Genomic DNA, 7,329 nt, shown 5'->3' on the forward strand with positions numbered 1-7,329 from the left:
TCTATGGGGATACATTACGAAGGGTGACTACTTACCTCATATCGATTGAGGTTGTTTGAAGTAAGTGTTCAGGAACAGGGGAGACTTGGCCCCGTTGTTATTATCATCATTACACTTCCACAGAAGAAAGGCGCAGAACAAAAACTTCTATACACACACACATATATATATATATATATATATATATATAAAACAAATAAAAATGTAATAGTCCATGACCAACTCAATTCCTAACTTGGAGCATAGCAAGAATGCTTCAGTCCACAGGGGCTTAATCTTCAAGCGGGTCCACCAGACATGGTAGGACCCAACCCTCCCAAAATCTCTCCACCAAATAGTGTAGTGGTTTCCGAGAAATGTTAAACCACACTTGGGTTGCTAGGTGCCATTTAAGATGAATTTTGATATAAAGTTAAAATACATTTGTGTAGTGGATAGTAGATGTAATCAGCCAAAAAGCACCCTTCCAAGATTTATTCTCTATGGGTAGTCCAGAGTTTTTTGAGGTCTTGCCTAGTAGCACTTTGTAATGGGTCGAGAGCAGTCTAATGAGGGGACTGGAACTTCTCCATCTCTGCTACCAGTTTGTAGTTGAACGGAGGAGTCCCCAACAACCTACAAGCACAAAGGTAACTATGCAGTCTCAAATTTTCAAAGTGAAACCAAGGTGGAGGCCTAGAATCAGAGACCAAATCTTGGACTGGAAAAAGTTTGCCATTCAAAATAACATTCTCTATTCAATAATCATCATGGAAATTATGGATACTTTTCAACAGCTCCCTTGTGGTGAATAGCTGTTGGGGGCTATTTCCCTAGAGAGTCTGAAAATGTTTCAGGTGTACTGTCAAGGCCATCTATGATAGGGTTTTTTTTTTTAGTTATGGAGGCCAGCTCAATAGATCACTATCCCAGTATCTCCCAGTATCATGGTAGAATCATATTTGAGGAACAGCTAACTATCCTGAGCTCCAAGATCTTTGCAATGTACTATGAGCTATTTGAGGCTTCATTCCATTACAGATATATCTTTTATCTATACCCTGTATCGTTTGCAATGCATATCTCTTGGGACAGAGAACAGGATGCACTGAAAAATTAATGCAGTCTTAGAAAGTAGGACCATTTTAGTTGTTGCTATGCAACCGAGCCAAGAAACTTCTTTGTCTGCTGACAGATGATCCCCCAATTGCTTAAATCCATTTTGGAACCAATAATATAAGAACAGCCATTATCAACAACCAATAAACCTCAGTTTTAGACTGGGGTTATTTTGTAAAAAAACACATAAGTTTCAAAAAACCTTTGAAGGGAGTCCTTGTGGAAAGTTAATTAGGGGAGAAAGCAGACACCCATACATTGTGCCATTCAATAATTTATTACCAGGAGATCAGAACCCAACTCCCTTAAAGTGATGGTAAACGATGAGAACGTATAAAGTTCCAATTGAAAACATATCACAAAAAAAATATTACTGCCGTTTTTGTTTTTATCAATTTTGTAGCTTCTTTATTCCACAATATACCTCAGTAGTTGTTTTTCTGCATTGTTTCCCCTCCAGCCCCACTCGATAGGACTTTTTTTTCCCCGTCAGATTATCATTTTTAGGCAATCAAAAAGCATGTCAATTGACAGGCTAACTTAAAGGGATACTGAACCCAATTTTTTTTATTTCATGATTCAGATAGAGCATGCAGTTTTAAGCAACTTTCCAATTTACTTCTATTATCAATTTTTCTTTGTTCTCTTGCTATCTTTATTTGAAAAAGAAGGCATCTAAGCTAAGGAGCCAGCAAATGTTTGGTCCAGAACCATGGACAGCACTTGTTTATTGGTGCTGTCCAATCAGCAAGGACAACCCAGGTTGTTCACCAAAAATGTGCCGGCATCTAAACTTACATTCTTGGTTTTCAAATAAACATACCAAGAGAAAGAAGAAAATTTGATTTGATAATAGGAGTTAATTAGAAAGTTGCTTACAATTGCATGCTCTATCTGAATCACGAAAGAAAAAAATTTGGGTTCAGTGTCCCTTTAATGTAAAAATAAATAGCGTGTTACACGCATGTGCTCAAAGGTCTTTTGGATCAAATCCAACCCTCCAAAAATATTTGTCTTTCCATATGCGCTTTCTTGTGATATACAGACATGCGCGGTAGTTTACTTGGAATCCAGAATATATGAATGCCTTTCTCCATTAGGTGTTCTAGACTGTTCTCTCTTGATGGAGAAAAATTAGATATGTGCACTATTTTTTACATAAAATAAACACACAAGCGATTCATTTAAAAAAAAAAAAAATTATTTACCAACATAAACTTAATAAAATAAAGGGCTTTTTAATTTGGAGTGGTAGCGAGCTCGATCGACGGATCCTGTCACGCGATTCTATCTTGTAAACACTGAATTTCGTGATTCGGTGTTTCCAATTGTGACGTAGGTAACAGTTTGGAGCATGCACGGAACTGTGTGTAATCGTGAGCGTATACAGAGCAAAAATGTTTGGGGAAATATGTCTCAAATTTTTAATCCACCCTCTAATGACGTGTAGGGCAGTACAACCCACTATGCACGTCACATCAGTGAAGCCAGAAAAATCAAAGTAGGCGGAGGGATGTTATTTGACTGACAGGTAAGTAAAAGTAAATTATTTTGTTGATAAAAGATGTTTTTTTTATTTGTTTTTTTTTTTTAAATATGCGGTTAGCTTATTTATAATGACAGCTATTGATTTATGAATAGTAGTATGTACATTGTTTACCATCACTTAAAGGGACATTAAACCCAAAAATTGTCTTTCATGATTCAGATAGAGAATACAATTTTAAACAACATTACAATTTACTTCTATTTTCTAATTTGCTTCCGTCTTTAGATATTCTTTGTTAAAGAAATAGCAATGCACATGGATGAGCCAATCACATGAGGCATCTATGTGCAGCCACCAATCAGCAGCTACTGAGCCTATCTAGATATGCTTTTCAGGAAAGAATATCAAGAGAATGAAGCAAATTAGATAATAGAAATAAATTAGAAAGTTGTTTAAAATGGTATTCTCTAGCTGAATCATGAAAGAAAATTGTGGGGTTTAATGTCCCTTTAAACTTTTTCAAATGGGCCCAAATATAGGGTCCTTTATGGCTAACTTCCTTAGGAAGCACAATGGACAGCTATTGCTTTATGAATAGTAGTATGTACATTGTTTACCATCAGTTAAACTTTTTCAAATGGGCCCAAATATAGGGCCTTGATGGCTAACTTCCTTGGGAAGCACAATGGACATTAGAACGTCTTAGAGAAAGGCCAAAATACACATCTGGTGTCATCCATCCCTGTTATGGGGATAATGGTAACCTCAAGAAATTCCCTAGGGAAGGACACAGAGGACATAGCGAATTGAAGCAGTATATAGCCTAGATAACTCTTGCCTATTCTCCTCACCGAGACTCAGCTGGTGAAGAAGATCTGTTAAAAAGGACCTCAGACTCATCCGAGGGGGTAGTCTTCTGTATAGTCAATGAGATCATACAACTTAGTATAGTATGCCCCAAAGATATCATCAATATCTCTAGGTGAGTGAACCAAACCATCCAGTCCATGTAGGGCCTTAATCCTGCCTCTTGCCGTCTGTCCTCATAGCTTGTGAGCAAGCATAGCATCTGCCCTGTTTATAATACATTTGTTGCTGAAAACTATAAAGCACTTGCTGTATTCTCTGGTTCTCCCTTTCCCTTGTAAATTTCATGAACTTTTTAATCTCAAGTGCCAGCTGATCTGATGGAGAGGAATTTGAAGATTAAGGTCTTGGATCTAAGTTTGCACCACAACTTTCACAGATTTTAATTGTTAGTTTGTATTTGCATTTAGTCTATGTACACACTAGGTCATTGAGTGACCTAAATTAAAAGGCTCTGTAAGGGATGGTAAAATGTTCATGATTCCCGACACAAATAATGAATCAATAATCAATGTATTAGCATTTTATCTTACACATCTATACACAGTATAGATACATAGTATTCAGTATGCATACATATATTCAGTATATATACAAATTTAGCACATATATGTCTTTAATGAAAATTAATTTAAGAAGTTAAAGGACCATTAAACTTGACATTTCACCCACGCATACAATGTTTAATTACTGCAAGTGAAACATTATTACAGTATACATTCATTATTTATTTTGCAGCTTTTTGACAGGGAAATTAGTGAAAAGAATAAACATAAAACAATATACTCATTTGACAAAATAAAGCTACAGTTTTAAAATGATTCTTATATATAAAGGTTTATAATCATATTGTTGACAATTTGTGTGTAGTGTCCCTTTAAGGGGACAGTTCACCCAAAACTTTTCTCTCATTTAAATTGTTCCCAATTATTCATTGTACCTGCTGCAATGTATTCAATGGTTTACAAGTAGCTCATTTACCCCTATTTTGGCCTTTGAAATAGTTGATTTAGCTTGTGGTATCCCAACCTATACTGAAAGTTTTGATACTGTAGTCTCAGCTATTAAATAGCCTAAGTAAACACAGCCAGCAGAATAAATTACACTCCCAGTGGGGTGCAGGTTAGTTCACTTTCCATTGTTCTCTCTTTAGTTTTCTAAACAAATATAAGATAAGGAAGCAAGTGTGTGTACACAAAGTGATAACATAATGAGATATGAAATTACCTGAAGCTCAACCTATTGTAATAGGCTGTGGTTTAAAAGCACAAAACCAGCTACTTCATATACACAAATAAACCTGAAAATGCAATTTCTCAAACATTTTATACTCTGCAGCTGGTATAGCAAGTAATTGAAAATACATTAATATAAAAACAATTTTACAGTGTACTGTCCCTTTAAGTTAGACAATGTTTCTCTGCTATTTTTGCTCTCACTGCCTTGTTCAGTGCTTATCTTGAAGGACAAGGGGGTTGAATTTAAACACAGACTACTGCTGTCTGTGAGAAACTTGCTAAGTACTCAGTATATTTTGGGGGGGAAAAAATAAATTAAAGGGACAGTCTAGTCCAAAACAAACTCATTATTCAGATAGGCCATGTAATTTAAAAAAAATCAAATTTACATCTATCACCAATTTTGCTTTGTTGTCTTGGTATTCTTAGTTGAAAGCTAAACCTAGGAGGTTCATATGCTAATTTCTAAGCCCTTAAAGGCCACCTCTAATTGCAGGGCATTTTGACAGTTTTTCACCACTAGAGGGTGTTAGTTCATGTGTTTCGTATAGATAACACTGTCCTCACGCACCTTGAGTTCCTAGGAGCCAGCACTGATTGGCTAAAATGCAAGTCTGTCAAAAGAACTGAAATAAGGGGCAGTTTGCAATGGCTTAGATACAAGATAATCACAGAGGTAAAAAGTGTATTAATATAACTGTGTTGGTTATGCAAAACAAGGGAATGGGTAATAAAGGGATTATCTATGTTTTAAAACAACAAATATTCTGGTGTAGACTGTCCCTTTAAGTAAAACATTGCTACACCTCATGGTTGACAAAACATGTAAACATGCCTGCTACTAACTTGTCTAATTGTTAGAACTGTTACAAGGGGGGCAGAAGTGATGAATTGTGTGGTCGAGGAGTGATTGAATGGAGAGACGGCATCTGAGAGAGAATATATCTGTCACATCTGCAATGTTCCGAAGCTATAAAACACATTTTAATTTAATAAAGGCCTTGCTTGATAAGCTGATTACTGATAAGCTGATTACTAATATATTTTTTATTAAGGATACACAGAACAATTAACCAATAATAGAGTGCAATGCAGCCAAGTTTCATATGCATCAAATTATAGACAATATTGCAGAACAGTTAGATTATATGCATCCATACTTTTGTACAACTAAACCACTCATATTGCAGTGCAAGTAATAATAGTGAGAATTACTAGCAAGTGTCATATGTATCAAACCTTATAAAATATTATAGATTATGATAACTAGGATACAGCTAAATATAATTACTAGTAAACACTCAAATTATCATCAAGTATGAAACAAGCTCTCCTAGACCCCAGCATATTATCAAATTACTAAACCAAGGAGGTATATATGTAGTAACAGAAAATACCAAGCTTGTACTATAGGGGGTGTCCAGTGGGGTAAAGCATTTATAATAGGAAGAAACTGATTAATAGAGGACCTAACTATGCTGTGTATGAGTCTAAGTAGGGTACAACAGGTCAACATATAAAACACTTTGGGAGTAAAAAGTAAAACCTACAAGGAACTGTGTGAAAAGTAATAAGGGAGACTTATTAGTAAAAGCTGTCATTGTGCAATAAGTACAATATATCTCATTATCAGCCTACCTAGCTTTACTGTTCAACAAAGGATATAAAAAGAACAAAGCAAATTTGATAATAAAAGTAAATGTGAAAGGTGTTTTAAATACTGATTAATATGATTGTAAAATTGCTGTCCCTTTAATTGAACAGCATAAAATTACCGAGATGTGCAGTTGTCCTCAGTACTGTATGGCAACAATGTTTGTAACAATTTTATACATTGTTGAATACTATAGGCAGCAGTGTTTGCAACGATATATAACAATGCTGCCATATAGTAGTTAGGTCACGTGCAAGCCTATCTTAATCATGAGAGTTTTCCTTACCGGACCTTCTCTTTGGAGTTTTTCTTTAGTTTTGAGCAGGGACTGCTCCTGTGTTGTTCCTCCTTACTTGTCCGTTGGCGTTGTTCTGTACCCGTCAAGGCGGTAGTCCTGTGCTTGAACTGATGTTTGTGTGCGTCAGTGTTGTTCTTTCCTGTCGTTGGAATATACTTTCGCAAGTAATCTAAATTACAAATCCACCCTCACCGCTGTCTGATATTTCCCTGGGGTTCTGCACTTAAGTACTAAGTGTACGCAGAATGCCTTTGGGATTTAAACAGACACGGATCCTATGGGGGTTATAAATATATATATCAGTAAACCCAAGTTATCAGTAAACTCAAATAATAAGGACTGTGATCTGATAAAAGTAAAAGGACTTACGAAGTCAAGGGAACTTACATAAAGACCTGGAACAAACAAAAGGGATTGGTGTTTCAGTGCAAACTACGTGACCGATTACAAAACATCTGTTATAAGTAACAGTTATATACCACACCATTTGAAAGACATTTGTTTCTCAGCTTTCTCATACTAAATCATTAGTTTAAGAAAGAAATGAAATAATTTTATATGTGGTGATATCAAGTTTTTTAAGTGCGATCTTTTTATGTGTCATCTGATTTATGTATTTTATATGAGTTTTTTTACATTTTAAAACAAATTTCCATTTTGAGGAAGTGATATTCCCTAGAAAACA

The 7,329-nt window shown here is 35.5% G+C and overlaps 1 protein-coding gene across 1 annotated transcript in view; it reads right to left on the reverse strand.

The window, feature by feature from the left end:
• The window catches only part of RAD52 (RAD52 homolog, DNA repair protein), a 362,327-nt gene extending 355,417 nt beyond the window's left edge, over positions 1-6,910 (reverse strand). Inside the window, exon 1 of the mRNA XM_053718842.1 lies at positions 6,633-6,910. The gene's annotated coding sequence lies outside the window, so the exon portion shown is untranslated. The remainder of the gene's footprint in view (positions 1-6,632) is intronic.
• Positions 6,911-7,329: the final 419 nt, after the last annotated feature.

Source organism: Bombina bombina, chromosome 6, assembly GCF_027579735.1.
Source record: "Bombina bombina isolate aBomBom1 chromosome 6, aBomBom1.pri, whole genome shotgun sequence".
NCBI classification, from domain to species: Eukaryota; Metazoa; Chordata; class Amphibia; order Anura; family Bombinatoridae; genus Bombina; species Bombina bombina.